We start from the raw sequence: 27287 nt of genomic DNA on the forward strand, positions 1-27287 counted from the left end.
ACCGGCCATCTCGACATAAGCTGGCCATGGGCCAGACTGTTGTGTATTGGCGTTCTCAACAAGGAATTTGGACCTTCTGGAGTATTTGGTTATAAATTCAATCATAACTTTGCAGTTTATTAAATAACTTCTTTCAGCTATATAGTACACATGCACAATTAATATGACTTACTTCTAAATTGCATGTAAGTTTCAATTATATTTAAGAAAATACATACACATAAAATGCGAAATATCTGACATATTATAGAAGTATCTTGTTTTTATATCTTGTTGTATTCTACAATTAAACCAATATTCCTACTCTATTTGATGTTGAACGTAAAATCCATTAGAAGAAAACTATTCCTAATTGGTTACAAAGAAAACAATGTCCTGATAAATGGACCAATGTAATAATAGATCTATTATTTCAATGTCACCTTGACAGGAGATACATCTTGTTAGTCCCCACAATCAATCGACACGTAGTCAAGTATCGGGGAAGTAATTCGAGAATACCTTCACTAATTGACTCAAACCATAGTATAAAGATAGAAGTAAGTTAACTTCGAATAAAGGTACATCGCGCCGTTTGTATGTACGCGATGCGCTTGGCCACGTACACGGCGAGCCGTTCATGTACATACGCAAGCACACAATGCCGCTCGGTTTCCACTCCGCGGTCTCGTGAGGGCCGCACCATTACTGTGAGCGTTCGGTTTTTGTTTAATAATTAATTATTTAAAATATCAATGTGACAAATGACAACCCTGCGCCTCGCGAGTTTAGGTACCGTGCGCTCCTAAATGCTGGGAGTTGGCTTACTTCTCTCTTTATACTATGCCCAAACACCAGTTTCTTAGTTAAACTTTGAAGAATGGCTAATGAGTAAAAGTGAAGAGGTCACTTCGCTGAAGTTTACTACTCAAGCTACTTCCATATTTTATGAAGTTAACGAAAATTTTCTCCAGGTTTATAAAATCAATTTTAATCTGAAGTTAGGGTTTCCTTTATTTCTAGTGTTTACAGGCTTTTGTTAGGTTTTAATTAATAAAATTTGTTGTTAAAAGGCTATTAAATTTAATCAAGAACCAATATGTGCTAAGTCTCTTGTAAAAAATACGTTTTCAATTATAATAAGTAACCTTGTTTAACACCATTGTTCAGCTTATAAAATTTTATATTTTCGTTACTTTTTATGTCTTGAACGGAAAATGGCAAACGCTCTCACTTTGTTTGAATGTATCATCGATATTTGCTCAGTATTGTAATGTAAAGAGGGTCTTGCTCCAAGGCGCTTTTTGTAAGATGTTTTAAGCACACTCAATCTTCTCAAAAGTGCCATTCTTTTCAATTTTCTATCGCTTTCGATGAATCCCTCTTATGTAAAGGTTTCACATCTTTTGACTACGCTTCTGAATTGTCTTTTCGATGTCAATACGACTTTTGACTTTTTGGAGGAGATTTGAATTAGTTTGAATAAAACATGTCTTATGTTATTGACTCTTTATTAGAATACTTTCTAAAGTATATTGTACAGTACCTATACATGAGACAGTATAAATTATTAGGTATACGTATTTAAAATATACATTCAAAAGAACAGTGTTAACTGTAGAATGATAAAAATATAAGTGGAACAAGTGAATTATACTTATCTTCTTTCTTTGTTTTAGTCTTTTTCTATTTGTATTATTGAATTATTCGAATATAAGGCACCATCAAGATAAACTATCAATAAAAAGCACAGTAAAACGATAAAATTGAGCTACGGCGTGCACTTAGATCATAAAATTTTGATAGAATTTAAACTAATTCGTGAATTAATGGCACCGTTAACTCTGCTAGAGTAACATTTATTTATTCAAAGCCGGAAATTGGTACCAATTAGCGTCGCCATTAAAACTTTATCGGTTGCTTATTGAATTTGACTAATTTTGATTTGGACATAATATTTATTACAGGTTTGCGACATCATTTGCGATATTATTAATTTTGAAATAAGTTGATTCATTGATTTATTATTTATAATATATAAAGATAAATACTAGCAGAGCAGCGCAGTTTCACCTGCGAACGAACCCGCGTGTAAAATAAAGTACTTATATCGCTCATGACTATAATAATCTATAGCAAAGTTTCATTCAAATCCGTCATATAGTTTTTACGTTTGTAACAAACACACATTCCATCAATCCATACTCACAAATCTCACTATGATTAGTACGTCTTAAGAAAATATATTTTACTGTTTTAATGTGTTTTGGATACATTAAATTAGCAGTAATAATAAAACTTTAAAAGTTTGAGTCGTAAATTTGGTTCTATTTATTTCTTGAGAAAGTTTTCTAAACCTCACCATTTATTTCTCAAGTCGTTTGCTATATCGGAAGCATATTTTTCAAATATACATCCTTGAAAGAATCGAGGAAGGCTTAAATTTTGTTATTTATTCCCCGCTGCAGTTCTGAACTTATAACGAGGCCGAGTTCATAACTTCAGGTGAATCTCAATTCTTCTCAATATAGGAGAATATTTTAAGTACTATAAGTATAAAATTTCCTTACCTTATAGGTGCTTTTAAAATGATCACCGACATTGACGATATAAAAAAGCAAAGTATAAATTAATTGTCGTACGTTATGATGAAATTTTCTAATACAATATGATAAAAACATTAACCCAATTCACATAGAAACTGAAATTTAATTAGCTCGTTTGTTTTATCTTAGTAGCACATTTTTAATATTATCTACATTAATAACAAAACGCTTTCTTCTTTCAGGTAATTGAAGAACAACATGTTACGTATCGGAGGTTTTAATGGAATATCGTAGTCGCCAGAAAAAGATCAGTGGTAAAAATTGTTTGCTGAGAAGATTTGAACAAATTATCCACCTCATAATTGATATTTCAAATTTCTATCTAATTTAAAAATCAATTCTTTTACCTATGGAATATTAATTGTGCTCAAAAATTCTACAACTGAACTCAAAAGTTACACACTAAAAAAAAAAGAACAATTTTTGTATTGTTCTCTAGAGAAAATATTAACATAGATAATGTTTTATCGAGGGCTTCTGAGATATCAATTTCTGTCACAATGATTTAAAAAATAAATCGGCTTACAATATTCGAACACTGATCATAATTAGTTCTCAAGATTGCGGATATTAGACTTTGCGAATGTTTCCCATAAACGGATATTGGCGGGAAGTATTCATTACTATGGGCTTTATATTTCTATAAATATACGGTTTAAAAATATAGTGGAAGTAATTAAGAAGTCTTTGGGGCGATTTTTAATCGTAACGAATACGTCAATAATACAGCATTGACGGAGGTTTAACCAATAAAATACTTATGCCTATTTCAGTGAAGTGTGGCACGTGTTATAACGTGGTTTAAAACTGTCGAGAAAGCCTCAATTACTTTCTACAAATGAACCGGTATCATTCAAAGATTTCCGAGATCTTTCGAACCTAATCAAACGTTAAAAGGGACTCGATTAATGGAAATTCAATTTAAAATTCACTTAATCGGAGCTGAGATTATTCAAGACGTTTGATATAATGAAGCGATCAAGCTTGAATAAAAGTTTGATTCTTCGAAATATTTGATAATGATTTTGTACTTTGAAAACCACCATATTATAATGTTCATTGGGTATAAGCATAGACTACAATGTTAAAGCATTACCTATATTCTAATATTTTTTTACGGAACCACTACCTTTGTCAAATTGTAAGAAGGCGCGAGAATAGTCTTTTAATATGAGTCCATGTTATTAAGAGTTAAAATACATAAAAACATAATTTTTAAAATAGCACTGTACAAACGGTTGCAGTGGCAATTTCTTTCTTTTGCCATACAAATACAATGTATTAAGGCCTTGTAAATCTTGAAATAAGAACTTTATCCTTCCCACTTCCTACCATATTTTAGTTAATCAAATACTCCGAAAACTTTTGTTGTAATATACCTACCAAATGCCACACCCAACGGACAAAATGGCCATTGCAATTTAATAAACCTACATTCACGTGAAAAAATACTGATGGAATTAAGGCAAAAATCCTCGGGCACAGTGTAATTAAAAGTTGAGATTTTGCAAGCTTAATTATGTTAGCTCGTTTTGACGACTGAGATTCTCGTTTGCTCTAGTAATTGGGCACTCTATGCCTTTTATATTACATCTCCTGAATAAAATTTGCAAGCTTTTCAGCGAAAACATAACAGTTGTATAAAACAACGGAAAAGTTATAAGTGCAGGAAAGTATGTAGTTCCTTTTCATTGTAAAAAAATGTAATGTAATGTTATTTTTTCGTAGGTATTTTTATTATTATTATTATGTTTCTCTCCATAATACACGGGTACCACCAGAAGGAAGGTACCCGGTCCTTTGGGAGGCTTACGTGGGGACACAGGTCCAACACGCAGAGGCCCTTTAGAGAATTTTAATGTGTTGTTATTATTATTCAGCCATGGCTGTCCCACTGCTGGGCAAAGGCCTCTCTTCCCTTCGTCCATGTCTTCCTATTGTGAGCAATTTTAGCCCATTCCTTACAATGAGAGTCCAGTTCGTCGCGCCATCTGATTTTGGGCCTTCCACGCAGCCTTTTTCCATTGTCGGGGATCCACATAGTGGTGATTTTTGCCCACAACTCTTCGGACATCCGGCAAACATGTCCAGCCCAGTTCCATTTGAGCTCGGCAGCTTTATGGGCTACGTCGACAATCTGTGTTTTTGAGCGCAGCGTTCTATTTTGAATGCGATCAGAAAGCTTTACGCCCAAAATGCTGCGCTCCATTGATCTTTGGCAAACCCCAAGTGCGGACTTTTGGCGATCAGTCAATGACCAGGTCTGTGCACCGTAGGTGAGGATGGGCAAGATGCACATGTCCATGAGCCTTCGCTTTAGTGAAAGAGGCAAGTCTCCTTTCATCAGCTCTTTCATCGACCAAAAGCTTCTCCAAGCGTTTTCAATGCGTTTGGCAACTTCTTGATCCTGCCTGGCTTGAAAAGAAACTATTTGGCCGAGGTAAGTATACTCATCGACATATGCAACCGACCCACCCTCGACAACGATGGTGGTTTTGGTGCTGTTAGTCATAAGCTTTGTTTTGGTCATGTTCATCTGAAGTCCGACCCTGAGGCTTGCATCGCTCAGGTCTTCGAGCATCGTTTGTAGCTCAGAGGCTGTGGAGGAAAAGAGAACAATATCATCAGCAAAGCGAAGATTTGTTAATCGATGCTCACCGATTTTAAAACCTTTGTTCTGCCATCGAGCTGCCAAGCTTCTAAATACTTCTTCCAAGGTAGCATTGAAGAGTTTTGGAGACAATGGGTCACCTTGTTTGACTCCTTTTGTTATTCGGAAGGATGGGCCATTGCTATTAATTTTTACAGAAGCTGTACTGGTACTATAGATATTTTGTATAAGGTGGATGTACGTCGGTTCTATATTTTGTTGTTTGAGGGCTGTGAATATGGCATTGTGTTTCAGGCTATCAAATGCTTTTGAATAATCAACGAAGGCCAGGTAAAGGGGGAGGTTGAATTCATGGCTTTTTTCTAAAATTTGGTTAATCGAATGAAGATGGTCTGTAGTAGAGAGTCCACCGCGAAATCCTGCTTGTTCTGGGGGCTGTTGTTTATCCAGATCTCTTGTGATGCGATTTCCAATGATTTTTATAAAGGCTTTGTATAGGTGCGATATGATATTTCGTAGGTAACAGATGTTGAAATAAAGAATATAATTTTCTATAGCATAAATTATTCTACTCGATAAGAATTTTATTCGTGATTAAATGGAATAACAAGTAGGTATAACATGCAAACAATTATTAATTTTCAGTTAATTAATTTTTATGTTATTGGTTGCGATTAATTTCGCTTCCATGTAACAATTATTATTAGTATTTATTTTCTCGTCTAAAAAAGAGTTTTGAATAATTTGATTTGTTATTGACATTTTTTATTTTCTTTAATATTAAAACAGTGCCTACAAAATCACCGTATGTGTATGTATTAGATACTGTAACAATGTAACAAAAAATATGCTTTTCGCGACTCTTGTTTCCATAATACGCGGGATTCTCGCCAACTTTTCAAAAGTTAAAATATTTTCATAACACCAAGTCGTACGAAAGCTTAAGAGCTATTGCCGCTAAAATGTATAGTTTATGTTCGGGAAATAGCCATTGTAGGATAAAACTTGGGGAAATATGAAATTTTACAATAGTTTTAAAATATCTTGACTTAAGTTGGTAAGTTACGATATAACCTTTTATTCATAATTCTTACTTTAATATACGTGTACAATTTGATACCTAATTGAATTATCATCTAAAGGGTGATTTTTTTGCTGGTTTCTTTTTGGCAATACTGTTTTTGATAGATCACGCGTGAATCGTGTCTTGTGTCTTTCATCGTCTTTCGTCGATTCATGCTTAAATTATAGATCAAACTTGTTCAGTTTGGTCTATAATTTAAGCATGAATCGACTTACGAACGAACAACGCTTGCAAATTATTGAATTTTACTATCAGAATGCATGCTCGGTTAAGAGAGTGTGAAGTCGGTTAAGAAGTGCGCGATGCACTTCTTCGATTGGCGATTTTTTTTTTGCCCAAAATGGAAGAATTGGACATGCCTCACATGTGGTTTCAAAAATACGGTGCCACATGACACACGGCACGCGAAACAATAGCCCAATTGAGAGCCGTCTTCGGCGAACAGTTTATCTCACGTTTTGGGCCCGTCGATTGGCCGCCTAGATCGTGTGATCTAACGCCTTTGGACTATTTCTTATGCCTACAGGGATAAACCAGCAACGATTGACGCACTGGGAGCCAATATTGAAGCATTTATTCGTGATATACCAGCCGATATGTTGTAGAGAGTGTGCCGAAATTGGGCCTTGCGAATGGGCCATCTAAACCGGAGCCACGGCCAGCATTTGGATGAAATCATCTTCAAACATTAAATTATATTGATCGTTCTATCGATTCCATTATAGATTACAACAAATTTTTCAAATTTTTTGTGTTTTTTTTGAAAATCAAATCCTAACCTCTTAAAAAATCACCCGTTATTTAGATTAAATAATAATTTTCAATTGTCATTGTTGCAAAAGCTTCAGTTCTTACAAGATTTTTTTATATTATTTGTTTCCAGAATATTCTGAAATTGTGATTTGCTAAACATGGACCATATAGTTAATGTACTCGTACAATTGAACTTATCAAGTTTTTGATCATTGGCCGTCGCATTATTCCTCTTTTTTAGTACTTTTTTTATGATAATTGTAGTCGAATCTTATAATTATCGTTAAATTGATTAGTTAAATAACCTCGGTTGTTCGAATTAAAAAAATGGAAATATCAAAATAAGTTTTGATAACAAAATACACAGCTACTGATTTAAGATGACCGAATACCGCACGCAAATGTTTTCAGAAACTTTTAAATCGACTTTATTATAATTCTGCAAATCATCTGGAAGTCTGAAAAAGGGGACACCAACAAAAGAATAATTGATTTTGTCGGATGGAGTTTCTTTGTTCTGCTTTCTTTGTTAAACTAAATTGCAGTGCGTGGGCTTATAAATGCGTGACTTCGATTTAATTCTGTTTCCAACAAGAATATAAAGTTGTCTCTAGACGATAATGCAGCATGACATGCGTTACGTGGTGTCATGCATTTGATCGTTTAGATCGATGATTGAAATGCATGACATGCAAACTACGTGTTGTAAGCTGTTTGATGAACCTTTATATTTTCTATCCTGCAAGTATGGACGCATGGTCGTTTAGACATGCAAAAGCTTAGAGTTTTCATAAACTATAGTACTATCACAAATCAAGGCTAGACGCGAAATGTATTAAAATGCATGATTCGATTTTTTGTCAGTCATGCAGCATGACAATTCACGTGCTTGTCATGCTTTCATTATCGTCTAGGGACTACTTTACGTAAATAATCTTACAAGAATCTATTTTCATTCGTTATTTTTGCATTTTCTGCTCGTACTAAGTAAGGCAAGATCAATCAAACAAATTTTATATCTCCGTTGTAATTTATGATCTGAAACAATAAATAAAGATTCATGAATGTTGAGTGTATGCGAGTAAGTTTTCTTTATTTTCAAAGAATTGAATGCAATCAACATACAATATGAATAGTGAACATGTAAAATACAATATTACGATTGGCATTTGATGCATCGTACAAGAATTTAATTCTTGTACTATGCATCAAATGCCAATCGTAATATTGTATTTATATGTATAATATTGTAGATTGTGCCAGAGATTATGTTATTAGGCAATATATGTAACATCACATGTACGTAGTGAAATCCATTGTCCAATAGTTAGGTATTGAATACATTTGATATGCAAAGCAATCAGTGTTAAGCTTGTCTTGGCATTAATTTGTAGGTTCGTATAATAAATTTGTAAAGTAATATATCATCATATTTAAAAAACGTAGCAATCCTCTTTTTTTCAGTTTTATGCTAAAAAAATATCGTAATATGTGGTTATTCAGTTGTTTTTTATGGAGAAAGGTATTAAATAAGTATGTTCAGTAATTAAAGATATAACAATAGCGGACATAAAATATGATTTATTTATTATTTTTTCGAAAGCAATTGTCAAAATGAAATAAATTTTAATGATGGTGATGTACAGGCTAATAGAGGTAAAAAAAATAATGTTCAGTTATTCGATAGAACTTTCTTAAATGTCGTAATAATCGGTATTTCAGTCATTTATAGTTACGACTCATGGTCAGATGTGCATTCGATCCAGATTCAGCTTGTGACCACATCGCAATACGCAATACTAAATATAACTGGTCTTATTTTAGGCTCTTCCGCATGTAAGCTTTCATGTATTTTTATCGATGTGACTCAAATGCTCGCTGGCCGCTGCCTTAAAGTGCATCGCACTTGTATTAAAATAGATTCGCTGTCATGTGCTATAAATAATACGTGGAGAAATTATAAAAATATTGCGAAGAGGAATATTTTTTAATGCAATTTGTTTTGAAACGTTCTTATATAATTTTTCTTGAATGGATATATCGCCAGGACGTGGAAACGTTAATCATAATAATTATTACTTTAGATTCTATTGAATTTTGCATAATGCTACGCTTTAACCCTAAATTATAATAAAAAAAGACAATCCTTTTAGATAAATCTAATGAAGTTCTAACGAATTCTATTTCTTAATATCCAATTAAAGAACGTTATAATGATCTGAATATCAAATGTTATATTAATAATTTTAATGTGGTGGCCGATATTAATTCAGTTTTCATACAAGTATTTTCTATTTTCTCAACGGTATTTTAATGATAAGCGTAGAACATTAGAATAATAAAAGGAATCATACAGACAGGAGAAATTTGGTGCATTGCTAATAGGTACGCATTATAAAATGTAAATGTTTTGGGTTTACAAAGAAAAAAAAAAAAAAAATCACCTTACAAATGGTGAATGAATTTATTCATCAGTAAGATGTACCCAGCACTGATTAAAACCTCTTGATAAGATATGAGAAGACCCTTTGAACCTTAATCGCATTGTGGTTTAAACAAACATGCTTGTAGTTACTGTGGTACTCCAGGGAGGGTTTGCTTTGCATGTAAACCTAAATGGTGACCAATGAAATGATTATATTTTGGTTCACTTTTCTATTTATAAAGGTAGCTATTTTAATTTGCTATTCTTATTCGTTCAGCAAATTAAAGTATCAGTATTATAGGATTACAATTTTTGTTTTGGAAGTATGTCGAATAAATTTCAATAAATTTTTATCCGAATGAATATCCGTTATGTACTTTAAAAATCTAAACATAGATACATAAGGGATAAATAGATAATGGAATGCAACTGGTTTTACACAGTTGTAGTGATATAAGGATATACATATATAAGGATGTACTTATTCTTTGACATCCTTTACGACGATCGATTTTGTTTAAGTGCTCTTATAGGATATAATTTTTCAAAACTCTCATACTTAACATTTTTGACGACTGTGGATTGAATCCACACCACATTCGATAAGCACTGAGCAAGAGAGGTGCTCTTTAAATTATATAATTGGCTAGATATATATTTGTCCATGATAATTGGTAATTCTCAATTATTTTTACCTTGGTGTTTGTGAAATTTATGTAGGTAATTATAATGTTTAGTTTTATCAAATATTGCTGATGTAAATATTAATTTTATAATTATCAAGCAAGTAACTAAAATATTTTAAAACTGTATTTAAGCATCACTGAAAGTTTTCATTTAAAAATAACAAGAAATATCTTTCGAGTTCCGAATGATTTTTTTAATTAATATTAATTATACTAATGCTTATGAATATAAATTGAGTCATATAATGCTTTCAACGAAGGATTTAACGCTGAATATTCCTTCTAATAATGTATGGATACTTATGAGATTTCAGAAGCTAAATTTTTTAATGCTTTACATATTAAATGTTTTTCTTTATGAAGCTCTTAATTAAATCCGTAAATCTTTACAATCAAAGCACCGTATACTGGGTTCATTTGAATTTAAACATTTCATTCATTTCCAACCTGCTTACCTTGAATTACATAATTATTTTCTTTTTCTATTTGATTCAATGTTATTTTCAAATAGCGCTCACAAAGATTTAGAATCACAATTTGTGAAGGAAAATATAATTTTGTTAAATAATATACAATAAACTGATGAACTGATATATATTAACTGGTGTTAGAATTATCTGATAGTAAGTCGATTTATTTATTAAGGAAAGCCAATAAAGATGCATCATAACAAACGTACGATATTTAAAGTACAATAATTATCCACTAAAGTGTTTTACGACACTTACAAAGTTAATTGAAGACTTAATATTAATTTGATTATTATTATTATAATGTATACCTACATAACATTAAATAAATTTGCAATATTAGAGAAAACTCGCACTAATCGAGTCAAACTTTTCAATTTACGTATAAAAAGGATTCTCAGAACTATTAACGACGTAAGATAAAGCTTCAAGAACGTTAATAGAATCCTACCAATGCTTTTTGAAAGCGGAAACTTTGGAATAAATACGAAAAGGCCATTATCTCACATTTCCATAGTATGGAGATAATTAAATTTCTATTAAGGATTGAAATTAAACTCGTTTCCAGTCGATAAATCGCTCAACGTACAAAAGAACATTTAATGAAATTTCATTAATATGATTACGATTTAGTAGAAATATTAAAGAGAAATAATATGTTGTATTTTTGTAGAGTTTTCGATTAAATAAAAAATAATTAATTATGATTGCTTACAAAATTACAGGCTTTTTCTATTCATAACAAATGATGAATGAACGTATTAGTAAATATCGTGGTGCATATTTATGTTTATCATACTCTTAAAAATATAGTTAATTTCAGTTCGTCTTAAAAATAAGGAAAATACGACTTCAGGGAATTACGGAATCTACATAATATTAAGTGATATTGAAGACGACTTTATTGACTTCAAGTGCGTGTCGAAATTAATTCTCGGAAGGTCTCCTATAGAATATCTTCAAAACACTATAATGCTTTTGAATAAATACATGATTAATATATAAAACAAATCCAAATATCTAAATTTTAGTATATATTGTAAAGAACGTGGAATATTTTGTTTCTTACTGTGGAATATTTTGAACGTAGGTTCTGGTTTTATGAGTAGTTATACCTTTAATTTAACACAAAACTTGGATCAATATAATAAATAAATAAATATTTCAGGCAAATTTTCACACACGGCACGATCTGATCCTATACTAAGCTTTCGCTTGTGTTTTGGAAACCAGATGGCTGATAAACATACATATATAATATAATTATAAATAAATACTTATATAGATAAGTTAACACCCAGACACAGAGCAAACATCTGTTTCATCACACAAATATTTGCCCCGGGTGGGAAACGAACCCACAACCTCTGGCTTGAAAGGCAGGGCCACTACCAACCAAGCCAACCGGTCAGTCCGGACCGGTAATCATATAAAATTTTATTAACTTTTATCATTTTATTATCATAATAATAAATATAAAATTTTATTAACTTTTTGTTATGATTCTTAAATATGAGCACCCTAGATTCAGCTACGGTAATTTTTTTAAATCTTTATTTAAAGAGCTTAATCACAAAATGATTATGTCGCTCAGGTACACACATACTTATAACTATTTTACACGCTAATACATAAAATACAGTAATATTATGATATACCTAGGTACGTACATTTTTTTGGGATAGTTAACACATCCTCACTCTATTTTCACTTTTAAAATATAAATTAATGTATTATGTCTAGAAAATATTAGTGGTTGAAAGATTAACTTAGGTAATATAATAAGATAACTAAACAAACTTTTGTTTACAAGTTTAAACTTATTTTGAATAAACCTTGAGGATAATTTAATAACAAGTCAACCTTCATACTCTTTATAATCTGTCAGATTACGTTCCTAATGAACATTTAACGAAAGATGAATTTCATACCATTAGTTAGAAGCTTTGAAACGGACTCTGCTAATTTAATTAAGAAATTGTTTATAATTTATAAAGAAATTTTCTACAAAATTAAGTAAGTACTATTTAGATATGTGCGCTATTTTTTCAGTTCAACCTTTGTGAAGCAGATTTTTCTGCTTAATCACGGTGTGGCTAAAATTATAAGCAGATAAGTTTACTAGACCGTACAGGAAAGTACCTACTTTTGTTAATTTTAATGCTTAGGTAATACGTAATTCTCTTTCGGTAAATTCTCTTTCATTTACAATAATTCCATTTAGTAATCTTGTAGAGATATAAACTGTATTTGTATTTCAGTTAAACGTTCCTTATTTATCCTTAAACTTATTTATTTTCTTGAACGACATGCGACCTTTATTCTGTGAAATATTATAAGTGCGAAAGTTTGTGAGGATGGATGTATGTGTATGTGTAGGTGTGTATATGTAGGTGTGTATGTTTGTTACTCTTTCACGCAAATACTACTGAACCGATTACAATAAAATTTTGCACACATAACTTGGATTATCACATAGGATAGGTTTTATCCCGGAAATCCCACGGGAACGGGAACTATGGGGGTTTTTCTTTGAAAACACGGTCGAAGCCGCGGGCTGCTAGCTAGATATAAATTGAAATTTGAACTTAAATAATTTCGTAGGCTACGTATGTAGGTGTAACCCATAATTTATTATGTTGTGCATTTGTTGTTATTTCGCCATATTGAAGTTGAGTATTTGAATAATAAATTCTGTTCATAGTGTGAGTGAATTATACGCTTAGCGCTCGCTAATTGCTCCCGTATTTAACACATATTTACCTGCTTGTTTCACTTTTATTTAACTTCGCACGACACCTTTGTATACTGCAAAAATACTTCTATACTAAACACGAACATATTGCACAATATTTTAATTAAATTATTATTAGGAATTATAAGAAAGTAACAGTAGTGCCTTTTAAATATAGAAAATATTGTTCGCAACTTTTACCAATATTTCAAGACATTGCCTTCGCAAAATCTGTTTACATTTTATCAAAAGATAAGATGCGTCAATAAATATGTTCATACATTTTTTATTATAAATAACGTAGGTAGCTGTTACTGAAATTACAAAGAGATATTTCTAAAAAAGGCAGCGTCACAGACTAATGGGATCAGAGATTTGTAGTGAAAATACTTGATGTAAAAACAATGGTGCGTATTAAAATAAAATGTGTCCAAAATAATGTTAATACTATTTTGGTTGTAAAGAAAATATCGAACTCTCTAAATACCAATGTATTAAAAAATAGACTCTATAAAATACACGGATGTGTTTTGTTGTATTGTTTGAAAGCCTACTTTAAAATTTAGTTCAGTTTTGACCTTGATACGCCGCTTAGAAGCTTCAATGAACACCTCTTTGGAAGTTACGTAGATAGTTTAAGCATAATTATGTCAATGTAGAGCTCATAAATTTGTATTTTTACTTTATAGTGAGGGTCGCTATGGTAATTTTTAAGTATATTGTGTTGAATCACGCGAAATGGTAGAAAACTAATACCTAGGCGAAGCGAGTGATGTCCATTATATTATCCTTTATGAATAGTTTTTAAAGATTACCTTCTTTAAAAATCGAACCAGTTTAGAAGACAATACAGAAATAGGTATTGAACTTCTTTATGTATTAACGACGGTATTAAGTACGAGTATTCATATTATGTGAAAAAGAACATACGTTCAAATAGAATTCATACATTCTATTTGTAAGCCTTACTGTATAACAATAAAGAAAATGAAAAGGCAAAGAATGCATCGCGACGACACACCGAGTAAATGAGATACGGGTGAGGTGAAAATTATTTGCTTGGATTTTCTGTGTACATTTCTTATGTGTACACGTTCACTAAAATTTGTTAAAAAAATTTTGTGTTCTGTAAATGTTGTATTTTTTGTTTGGATTTTAAAGTTGAATCGTAGTAGTTTCCTGTATGATTGATAATAATAATATGTACAGTTCGAATGTCAGGATAAATAATTTGAATACTTAGTTTGAATAATTCGCGTCTGAATTTATTAAAACGTGTTAAATGTCTATTTAAATTACTAATTAATTTCCGAAATTCCTTTAAAAAATTTCCAAGTATAAATTTAACATAATATTGTATTTATATTGAAAATATTGATCTTAAACTTCGTCGTATTCAACGACGAATATAAAATATTGTGTTAACTTGTATAGAGATAATAAATGTGTTATCTAGACAAACAACTATCTAGGATCATTAAAGCTTAGTTTACTTGAGGTTCAGTCTTGCGACCATTATTTTGCAATGCAAATTTAATCTTCAATATAACAGTGTATGGCGCCGGCATAACTCAATTATCGGTTATAGCAATATAGACTTTAATGTGATTAACATAGGATAAATATTGTTATGAATCTAATTACGCCTGTATAAAGGGAAGCGTAGCATTTTGTTTTTCCATCAAAAGAACGATATTGATTGTAAGTGCTCTCTAATTGGAAGGTTGTACATTTTTGGAACATTTTATTTTATTTTTATTTCCGTTTTATATATTTTTATGCAATATTTTGTGTGTTGATTAAAATGAAATTATAACAAATTGTATGGAAAAGTTATTTGATATTTATAACAACACGATTATGACTATTTTAGCTAAGTATTTAGTCTTGAGCTAAAAGTAGGTCAATTATAATGAAAAATTAAAAGTTGGAAGGATTTTTTTCTAAAATGGTCTGTCTTATTCTAATTCAATTTGGGGCGTAACTCTACTTTATAATTTAAGTTTACAATAATATGACACTTAATAAAAAATTATATTAATAATGATGATTACTGAATGATAATTTCCCATAATTATTATTCTACTAAAATATTCCTTTCCCAACTTGTATTATAATCTGAGTGCAATTAAAGTTCTTATCAAAGGAACATTTAAATCTGTAACTCCTGATCAAGATAAGTGATAAGGTACGTTAAATAAAACTGAGACAAAGAAACAAAAGGCTCATTTTTGAAAACCCCATTAAAAGTTTGAAAACTGATTTGTGACTTAAATCCAATTCAAAGTTTTTATAGATTTCATCTGAGGCTTTATAATTTTTAAATGTATTATCTCGTTTCATTCTCATTGTCTACGTTTTTAAGTTCATAAGGAAATTTGTATAATTTTACTTCATATTTCTATTCAATATTTTTTGTAAAAGAATAAGTCATTAGCGAGCTTTCCCTTTGTTTTAGGATAAAAGAAACAATAAACGAAATTGTACTGTTTGAACTTGGAACCATATTATCGTCTAACACGATGGAAATCTATTTATACTTCATCAAAACGGAAAATAGAATATTATTGTTATTTGTTTTAAATAAACGCACTGAAATGTCTCGATTTATAACAAAAACATAACAACGTCTCAGAAAAATATTAGTGGAAATCAAAAATAGGTTAAGTACTATATAGTACAGGTACATTCTAGGGAAGCGCGCTCCATGAGGCCACATCTCAGCTTATCATCAGGCGAGATCGTGGCCAAGCGCTCCCCTATTGTACTGTAAAAAAAAGTACTATTGCTCTTTCAATTATAAAGGAAATCTTAATATATATAAATCTCGTGTCACAATGTTTGTCCTCAATGGACTCCTAAACCACTAAACCGATTATAATAAAATTCGCACACCATGTGCAGTTCGATCCAACTTGAGAGATAGGATAGTTTAAACATGTAGGTACCACGGGCGAAACCGGGGCGGACCGCTAGTATTTTATACATTTTTAGCCATTTAATCATAAAATGTAAATTTTCTTAGAGCTTTTAGTTTAGTTTTTTTACAAAAATGTTTTACGTAGTACAAAGTTTGAAAACATGCTTTGGAAGTCTAGTTCTTAATTTTATCGTAAAGATGCCTTCAATTTTTTTTCTATGTTACCAGTTAATTAGCTTCCTGAGTTTATTTTTAATTACTGTCGAGTACACGGTATCTTTATCCGTCTAAGCTCAATCACTAGATATAAACCACCACAATTTTCAAAATGATTCGACAAAATTTTAAAGTTATTTTTTTTCTTGTAGTTTATTGTTTAATATCAACATATTTTAATATAATAATAGAGCAAAACTGAACTCGTGTTGACATTTAAATTCGACATATTCTACAGTTGAAAGTAACGTAAATAATCTTAATACTATTATAAAGGCGAAAGTTTGTATGGATGTTTGTTACTCTTTCACGTAAAAACAACGAACCGATTACAATGAAATTTAGCACACATATAGAGGGTAACTTGGATTAACACATAGGATAGGTTTTATCCCGGAAATCCCACGGGAACGGGAACTATGCGGGTTTTCCTTTGAAAATGCGGGCGAAGCCGCGGGCGGAAATCTAGTATAATATAAATAAAAAGTTCAATTTCATTTTCAGGTTCCATATCTTTGTTATTTACAGTCAACGTAAATCTAGGTTTTACTATACGTTTCCTCGATGTTCTATTAATAAGTACATAGGTCGTGAGTAACATAACTCAAATACAGTTTCAAAATAACCTTCATCTATTTATAATTTCGGGTTTCGTCACGCACGCCTTGGTTTACTATTTTAGTAGTAATATTTGGAGGTATATTGCTCGTAGGAAATTCGGTAAATATACCTACCTAACCTACCCCTAAGTTTAATACTTAGGCGTGGTATATCTGGTGAAAAACAAAATGCATAATTATCATATGCATATTAATGCAAAATTCCTATGCATAAGATTATAAAATATGAGTTTGTATTGCATAAAGTTTAACAAGACGTATTAAATATTCCATTACTAAGTTTTGGGCTTTTGAAAATACTATAGTTATGTTTTAGGCTATATTTTATTATAAGATTTATTTTTGCTTTTTTTGTGGTCTCAATATGTAGGTTTTATATCGTCGTCGTCGTTTCAGCCGTGGGACGTCCACTGCTGGACAAAGGCCTCCCTCAGGGTTTTCCACCACGCCCGGTCACCGGCGGCCTGCATCCAGCGGCTCCCTGCCTCTCGGACCATGGTCGTCTGTCCATCTTGTGGGTGGTGGTCCCACGCTTCATGTAGGTTTTATATAAGATATAAGAATTGTGATATGCTATTTTCATGTAATGAAAATGTAACCGTACGACAAAATCATATGATGAATTATTATAACATTGTACGCGAAACTTTCAGAGCCACTTACAATAAATTTATTTATATACAAATAACCTCAGGCGTTTTGAACGAGGTCTCGGCAAGTTATGACATATTGTTGTACTAATGTTCGTTTGAAATGCTTTGCGTATCATGTATTTTTATTGCGAGTAAAATTTATTATGCCTTTTGCAAAGCATACGTTTATATTCTCAACCACATTTTCTGAAATAAGGATAAATGAGCCATGCAATGCTACGTGGTTTATAAAAACAGAAAATACAGTACAGTTCATAGTGTCCTGTGAAAATAATTTATAATAATTTGTTCTTGTGATTCTGAATTGATCATAGTTATATTTTATTTCGGTGTCAATTATTAAAGTATATTTAAAAAGTATTTGTAAGGTATTATTATTAGGTATATATTTGTAATTTGTAAGGTAGGTATTTTAAATATACTTTTTTATTTTTTATTTATACAGGGTGTAAACACTCAAAAGGTACGGTTGATTTACAGTCTTACCTGAAAATTAATACTTGTAAGATACAGGATGTTCCAAAAAGTAGTGATGAACGGAAGCTGGGAGGTAGAGGTCAAAGAGGGCTATCCGAATCACCCCCATGTATGTTATGCGATTTTTCGTATTTTTGGAGTTATGACGTTTTTTTCAATTTTTCACCTATCGCCGAGTACGATGATATTTTCACTCATGGTGACGTCAATTGTTGCGCTAGATGCTTGATTTTTTTTTTGTTTGCTAAGCTGAAAGATAGGCCAATTCAGTATGGTAACATTTACTATCGTTAGATCTTCGAATGGAATAAAAAAAAGAATTAAATGCCAAGAAAGATAAAATTACCCAGTATGTTCACCACTTCAAGGGCCCGTAAAAAAATAAAATCACATAAAAAAAGTGCCCGGGTGACATATTATCTATACTTTAAAAAAATCATTGCAAGCGTTCCTACAGCTACGCTCGCGACTGCGCTCGCGACAGGCACATATTTTCAATTAGTGACATTTGGCTTACAGTTGTGCGTAGCAGAGAGTTATATTACGTGATGGTCATATTTTACTAAACTATACGCTTTTTTTTAAAATGTCCAAACTCAAGTAGGTATATGAATTCATTCAGAAGTATCGTGAAAGGCTGCTTATGGCCTTTCACGATGGCCAGATGTAACGCTATGAAATATCATGTAGCTGTAGGAACGCTTGCAATGATTTTTTACGAAATACTGAATTGGCCTATCTTTCAGCTTAGCAAACAAAAAAAAATCAAGCATCTAGCGCAACAATTGACGTCACCATGAGTGAAAATATCATCGTACTCGGCGATAGGTGAAAAATTGAAAAAAAAAACGTCATAACTCCGAAAATACGAAAAATCGCATAACATACATGGGGGTGATTCGGATAGCCCTCTAGGACCTCTACCTCCCAGCTTCCGTTCATCACTTCTTTTTGGAACATCCTGTATCTTACAAGTATTAATTTTCAGGTAAGACTGTAAATCAACCGTACCTTTTGAGTGTTTACACATTATGCAATTTTCTTCCTTTTTTCGTAGTACAGATAGATTCATTGCGTGTTCTACACATTACGCTATTATATCCGTTTTGTATCGTAAAAGTAGTGCATTTTATGAGTGTACACTTACTTTTATTGCTTCCTGTAATAGAGGATATGTTAGTATATAAACAGAAAGTGTCTCATATACCTAACATATTCTTCGACATTAAGTAGTTTTAGTCTTAGTTGTGTGTTAATTTCTTTTACATTGTTCACATTTTGAACAATCAATCATACATTCCTTAACCGATTCCACGTTAGGTTTGTTTAGCTTCAAGTCGTGAGATCTTTTCCAGTTTCATACAGTAAATGATGAAACTCATTTTACATAAAACTTCCGTGACACAGTGTTAGTTACGATATTCATCGGAAAAGGTTGGACCGATTCTCATGAAATTCTCTGTGCATGTTGGATAGATCTGAGAAACCGTTACCATGTATTTTTCATACCCTAAGTGATAAGAGTAAGACAGAACAACGTTGGCCAACTAGTAAGCCCAGCAAACGTTAACAGCTATAAAATCGTTAACATTAAAAATATTTTATCACTCTACCAACAATCAAATCGAAACAACATTCACTTGTCACTTGATTTGCAATAAATGACCCATTTATATGAACACTGAACATTATGACATTGTAAATATTGAAGTTAGAATTATTTTAATTGACTCCTCGCGTGATCGCCCTCGACACAGTTTCGTACAAGCTTTGGGCCAACCGTTTTATATGATGGCTATTGATTTGGTATCTTTACTATTTGATAGTGTCTAGACTGATAAATGTCATAAAATAAAACAAAGGACCAAGAATAAAGTTTATAATTTTGACTAGTTGAATAACATTTTCATGCGAATGTAAGCAGCTTTCCGCCCGCGGCTTTTTTTCCCGGGTCATCAAAGAAAAATCCTCATAGTTCCCGTTCCCGTTAGATTTCCGGGATAAAACCTATGCTTTATCGTTTCTCAGGTCTCAAGCTATATCTGTACTAAATTTTATCCAATTCAGTTCAGTGGTTAAGGCGTGAAGAAGAGATAGACGGACAGAGTTACTTTCGCATTTATACATAAGAATAATATAGTTAGGACTAATTAGGTTTAGTGTGGTTAAAACTGTAGGTCGAATATTATTAATACTAAGAAAAGTTACCGTTCTATGTAAAACACATTTTGAATTTTAAATCTTCCTGCGGCGGAAATTAATTAAAAGGAAGAAAACACTTTCAACTTACAAGATGTGCTTGTGAAAGCAAGTAATTACGATCCATAAATTATGCAAATACTTCTTAAATTTGCGACATCGGTTAGTTAGTGGTGTGGATTTGTTTTACGTAGGTTTACGCAAATTTTACACAGTTTTTAACCGACTTTAGAAAAAGAGGAAGGTCGAGACGACGTTTTTTTAGTGTTGTTACCGATTTACTTTAACAAATGTTATTCAGACCTTTGTAATTCATAATTATAAAAAAAAATATTAACTGGCTGACTGACTAGGCAAAATATAAGAGGGACTGTAACTGGTAGGCAACAACTTTCAAATAAAAAAGAATCATCAAAATCGGTTCACCCAGTAGAAAGTTCTGAAGTAAAAAACATAATAAAATACTATTTAATTGAAAACCTCCTCCTTTTCTGAAGTCGGTTGGAAATTAATTTACATTGTCATGTAATGACTCATTCAACTTCATAATGTCGTTGAAAATTTGTATAACTACACAGAAATTTCTTCAAGTAAGGAGTTTAGAAAGTTCTTATAACTTTGTTGACGGTTGATATATTAGTGAATGTCGGGAAAGCCATATTAAATACAAACAAAATACACAAGTAGATATATATATTGATTATATTACCTATACATTAGCTAAGCATTAGTAAAGCTGAAGAGTTTGTTTGAACGCGGTAATCTCAGGAACTACTGGTCCGATTTGAAAAATTATTTCAGTGTTAGATAGCCCATTTATCGAGGGCTATCATCACGCTAAGACCAACAAGAGCGGAGCAATGCGGGTAAAACCGCGGGACTCAGCTAGTATTTAATAATATTATTTTATGTATTTAATATAGCAAAATAAATACAGCATGTTTTATTGCCAACGTTCAAAAGCTTACAAGTTTTATCAAACCAAACCTGTTTATTTATTATCCTTCCAATCTTCGTAAATAAACCCATTCGAACTTTTTCCATTTGTTCCAATTTAAGTAGGAATATATTTCACGACTTGTTAAACATATTAACATATTTATTGGATCAGAAACTACATTCTATATTTAGTTGGAACATAATTAAAATATATATTAATCCGATGACAGTTTACTGAATTAAGCACTTATAAGATCGTGACTATTTATGTACAACTGAAATTATCTAATTTAGAAGTTCTTAAGAACAGTATACAAATGTTAAAATTAATAAGCAAATAAAATACACCACCGTATAAGGCAACATTGTAGGGCCAAACTGTGGATGTTGATAATAGTTTAAAAAAATAAATTCGCCGATGTCATCTGAATTTAAACGATAATTCAAAAATATCGTTTTATGAAAAACTTAACAAACATACAATTACATACTTACTTTACACTTAGCTCAGGAACTCTGAAATCATTTGTAAACTTCTAAATAGTTTTACATGTGGCCAGATTTTATAGCATCTCACATTCCAAATGGGTTCTTTTAAATTGAATTCTCGCGTATTTAAAATTGCGAAGCAAACACATTTTCCCGCTCAAATACCGATCTGTCTTTACACGTAGTTAATGGATTTTCACTGCAAGACTTTGCACCGCTTCATGATGTATTATTTTACACTCTATTACGACAATGTTTTCTTGTCTTTTCTTGATAAGAAACTCTACATTTTTTTTCGACTAATCGCGTAAAATGATGACACAACTTATCTATTACTATGAATATTTTACTAGAAATATAAACCTTGTAAGTGCAAAGTGTTTTTAAAATTTTTATCTTGTAATATGAAATTAAATATGCCGGTTTGATATTATGAATACTGAATTATATGTATACTTATATCTTAATTGGCTGGTAATCTGTACCTAAGACTTCTATGTAGTCTATTTCAGGCACCAGTTTCTCACAACGTATCCTCTACTGTATTTTATGTAGTATTGTAACTTTTTAATATTGTGAGAACCAAATAAAGACGATTTCATTATTATTATTAACTAGCTCTGCCCCGGGGTTTCACCCGCATTGCTCCGCTCCTGTTGATCTTAGCGTGATGATAAAATATACCTTCCTCGATAAATGGGCTACCTAACACCGACAGAATTTTTGAAATCAGACCTGTAGTTCCTGAGATTAGCGCGTTCAAACAAACAAACTCTTTAGATTTATAATATTAGTATAGATTTATTTAAATATTTAATCGCAAAGTCGAAACATGATATTAAAATGGTTATGTCATTCACTAATGCATTCTTCATTGTTTGCTTCATAAAAGCGTCCATTAAATTTATCAAAATGAAATCGTTAATGATTTATAGTGTTTCATTCGAGCTGAAACGCTGATAATCGCTGAATGAACTCCGTGAATTTTGTATTTAGTGCTGTATTTGATAATTTTTCTTAATTTAAATGAAAAAAATGGATGAATGAGTTTTCATAGGATTAAATAACGAGAAGTTATATGCTCAATTAAACTGCGAGTGGAGTTCTGTTTTCTGCGACTTGTAATTTAGTGTTCATAATTTTTACAGTGCATGGTGTTTTAATCGTTGTGAAATTAAGTATAGGTACTTTCTAAACTTCTAAAAGTTCAAATATTTTATATGAAACTTAAAAAGTATAACGTCCTCGCTGCATATGAAACTATACTAACATATAGGCCGATTAACTAAAACTGGCATATTGCACATATTGTTCAGTTTTAATACTTTACAATACTCGTATTCGTTTTACAATGACATCTTTCACTTTACCAAATATATAACAGTTAAATTATGTCTTCTTTTACCGGCTAAATCGGTTCTATAAATTCACAAACCGCTGGGATTAGCTGCATCCCGGGTAGCTATCCGTAACGTTTCAATTACTTCGAAAATGTCACATAAACGTATGTTTCGTTTGCAATTTGGGTTCGCCTTTTGTAAGGGTCGTTTGTAACATATTGTAAATTACAATGAACAAGATGTTTGATAATTGTTTGAATGGTATCTTCAACGTTTGTTCATTTATTAATTCAGTATTTGCTATCACAGTGGGACAAATGAGAGAAAATCTGGTATAATGGAAACTGTCAATATTATTTTATAAGACTTCTTACAGTACTTAAATCAAGTGTTAAATCTTAAATGTGATTTAATTAGTTTCCACTGTTCCGAAATATTATTTCATCCAAATTCCATATATTTCTTCGTATACGGTATCTATAGACACTTAATTGTTATAGTTCGAAAACGGTTATTGCATGCGAAATCGTAGAAAATCTCATTTTATATTACAGACATTGGACAAGATGCTAAATTCTAATAAAGTGAAATGAGATAAGTAGCAAGAGATTTCGCGAATATTATAATTATTTAATTTCTTGCAATTCTGCGCACAAGTTTTGTAGAGTCTATTTTGCACTTTACAAGTCTTCCTGTAATTAGTTGAAGAACTCCATACAAAATTGTTTCTATTCAGAATTTTGTGAGCAAATTAAAATCACGTAATTAAGCATTTAATAAGAAATAAGCAATATCTGAGAAGCTATAGACTTTCAAAACCATGTTCTAAGAAACAACAACTTGTATGGAGTGTTTCTATATTAATCAATAATATTAATATGTCATATGAAGTAGAATATTCCACGAATAATTCAATCTGAATCTAATTAATTACTGCCTACTGCACTAATTTATAGTTCTTATATAGACTAAGGAACGTGGAATAATAGAAATGTAGGTTTACTTATAAATCCGGATAAGCTAATAGAAATAACCAGAATTTCTAAGGAATTAAATCTGGATCTTATTCGTATACTGTCGTTGCGGACTTTTGTACATATAATATAGATAATAAATATAAATAAAATATATTGATTTTTTTACATAAATCACGGATACTTGTTTAGGTTCAAGGACACGTTAAAAATAACTCATGAAAGGAAAGAACGAGAAAATTTAAAAAATATGTTTGAGAAGCCTTATATACCTAATTTATCTAATGAAAATATTTTATCTATGTAATTACTACCATCTTAAGACTATGAGAAGCATCTAGTCTAAACACACATTACGTAAGCATCGTGTTAAGAATCATTGCCAAGTGAAGAAACACGTTCAAAATCCTTTGTAATTAAACTAGCGTATTTAATAATTGTTTGAATTAAACTCATTGTTATGTAATAAATTAGATGTTTAATTCTGGGTTTCAATCCTATAGGCATTATAGATTATAGCGTCTTAAGCGGATTCGGTATTGTAGAGATTTAAGCATACGAGTATGTGTGTGTAATTATAATATAAATAATGGTTACAAATGACCCGAAATTTTGTGGGTCAATTGTAACAGGATGGCGGTTCTACAGGCGTACTACGCAATGACAAAAAGAAAAATGATGGTCAGAACGCTGATACCGGATACCTTAAGATACTGTAATATAAAATATTACAGTATCTTAAGATAAAATATTATAGTATCTTCACCGTGTGTGACGCGCTTTATAATATGTCACTATCTGTTCTTAGCGATTTAACCTGAAGGAAAAAACGATAGTAAAAACTTTTTTATCTTATTAAAACCCTTCAGGTGTTGTTTTTTGGTGCTGTGTTTTAGTCATTGAAGCGTACTTTTATTTTTATAATATTAGGATAGTCAAGGTTTAACACTATTGCGACGAAACTTGTCAAAATCCTGGGATAATAGGATTTATATTATCTTACTCCAACGATGGCTCAATTATTGTAATGTAATATTTTTAGCAGAAGATTTCCTCAATTTTCTTGAATTATTTCAGGTCCATATTTCTGCGAATCCTTATTCCGCTATGATTTGAATATAATTCTCACATAAAAGATAAAGATTTGTTTTTTTATATATATTAAATTGATATAAAAATATAGAGATAATCTAAAAACGTGATGGATCACTAACTTAACTATTATCATTCTAGATCTTCGTTTTATGGCTTTATCTTCATGTTTAACATGAAATATTACTTACAAATTCCCTGCTTCATAATGAGACATGATTCACGCGTCTCACATAATTAGAATATACAAAATAAATTATGAATGCACATGATACACAACCAAATTTGTACGTCTCAACTCCAGTTAGACGGTAAATTACTTTCTTGGCAACGGTACCAGGAATCAAGTTGAATTTTATGCATGTTTCGTGTCGGTCAGAATTAAATCTAAGGTTCAAATCTAGACACATTTGCGCTTATAAAATAAGCGAACTGTGTCTGCGGTTTTACCCGCATTTTTCCGCTTCTATTGGTCTTAGCGTGATCTATACATATAGCATAAAGCGTTCCTCGATTAATGGGCTATCTAACACCGAAATAATTTTTAGGACGCGTAATACCTGAGATTAGTGCGTTCAAATAAACAAACAAACTTCTTAACAATATAGTAAAGATGTGTGCAGTGTGTAGGTACTGTAAATAAGTGTAGCTAATGATGTTCAGGGGATAATATACGAGTCATGTCCGTGTTTATTCATCGTATTGGGTCCCCAGTGAGGAGATAATTAGGTTAGAACCCGCGGGAGACCAGAGTGGCTTTATTTTCCACGACGTTTCTAGAAAGATTGCATGAGTGTATGTTTTACTTTTTGCTAGCTTAATTAACGACCGAAATGATAAATCTTTGCTTATCTTTCTAATAATTTTACTGGTTTGACAAATAAAATTATATGCTATTGATATTTTGCAAGCAATTAAAATATTTGCATGTTGTATTTTGTTAATTATCATTGACAACTGACGCGTAAAATTAACACGTGTCTACACTGTATTTTGACAATTAATGGGAAAATAGGCGATGCGTAAAAAACGTGTAAATCACGAAAACTTTATTTTGTGAACATTATTTTTATTTAAAAATGTGGATAACAATAACATTGGTAATCCAATACGAGGTATAGTGACATAACGTTTAAAATAAGTGGACACAGTGCTTAATGAAATAAAACCATTAATTATTATCTTACAGATTTCGTTGGACATTAAAATATTTACACCAACCGATGTATTTGATAATAATTAATCCCGCTACACGTGGCCCTAGTAACTTGAGAATCAATGTTCCGAAGGCCGTACATATTACCATACAAATTGTTGGTTTGTTTCTCACAAACAGAACGCTTACCGCTTGAATACTGAATGTTTGTAAACAAAAGCAATCGCAGATTTAGGAACGAATCGCTCTAAAGTTGAAACCGCAATTGTAGAATATATGCTTATATGTGTTTATTTTGTAGGTGAACTAAAACACATGTTTCGAATTTGTAGCCGCTTCTTCTTTGCTCTACCATGGTGTAGTTTTTGAATATAAAGGGATTCAAAAGCCTTTATAAAATGAATGAAATTAATAAACGTTTGAGTGAGTTAACTAGGAAATTAATACCAAGATATATTTACCAGTTGAAATGAAAAAGTAAGCCCTACGAACCTGTTTGTCGTGGATTTCTGTTTCTAAGCGCTTTCCTGTAAAATTGCTAGATTGAAAAATAATACCATATAAGCTCAAATAGCATAGAGCATAAACATTAATATGCACTTTGTCTTATAGAGACGCAGCATAGAGATTCTTAAAAGTTAAATATAACACCTGAAATATTAATAACTACACCTGTATATAGCATACTATGGAACCTTTTAAAATAAAATTTTTGTTTCACACGTGAAGAGATATTGTGACTCGCACGCCTCGTACGAAAACTAGCTGCACAGCACTCAGACAAATGACGTAAGTTGTACTTTGTCAAGAAATGTGGACATCATAACTTATACGAGCTACTCTCGAGTAGCTTTCCAGTGCATT

General features: G+C 31.5%; 1 protein-coding gene across 2 annotated transcripts in view; it reads left to right on the forward strand.

Moving 5' to 3' along the window:
- The window catches only part of SK (small conductance calcium-activated potassium channel), a 200703-nt gene that overhangs the window by 42599 nt on the left and 130817 nt on the right, over nucleotides 1-27287 (forward strand). The gene's annotated exons all lie outside the window — the stretch shown is intronic.

This window comes from Colias eurytheme, chromosome 19 (assembly GCF_061535395.1).
Source record: "Colias eurytheme isolate Ceu_HAF_F1 chromosome 19, ilColEury1 Martin Lab GWU primary, whole genome shotgun sequence".
Taxonomy (NCBI): domain Eukaryota; kingdom Metazoa; phylum Arthropoda; class Insecta; order Lepidoptera; family Pieridae; genus Colias; species Colias eurytheme.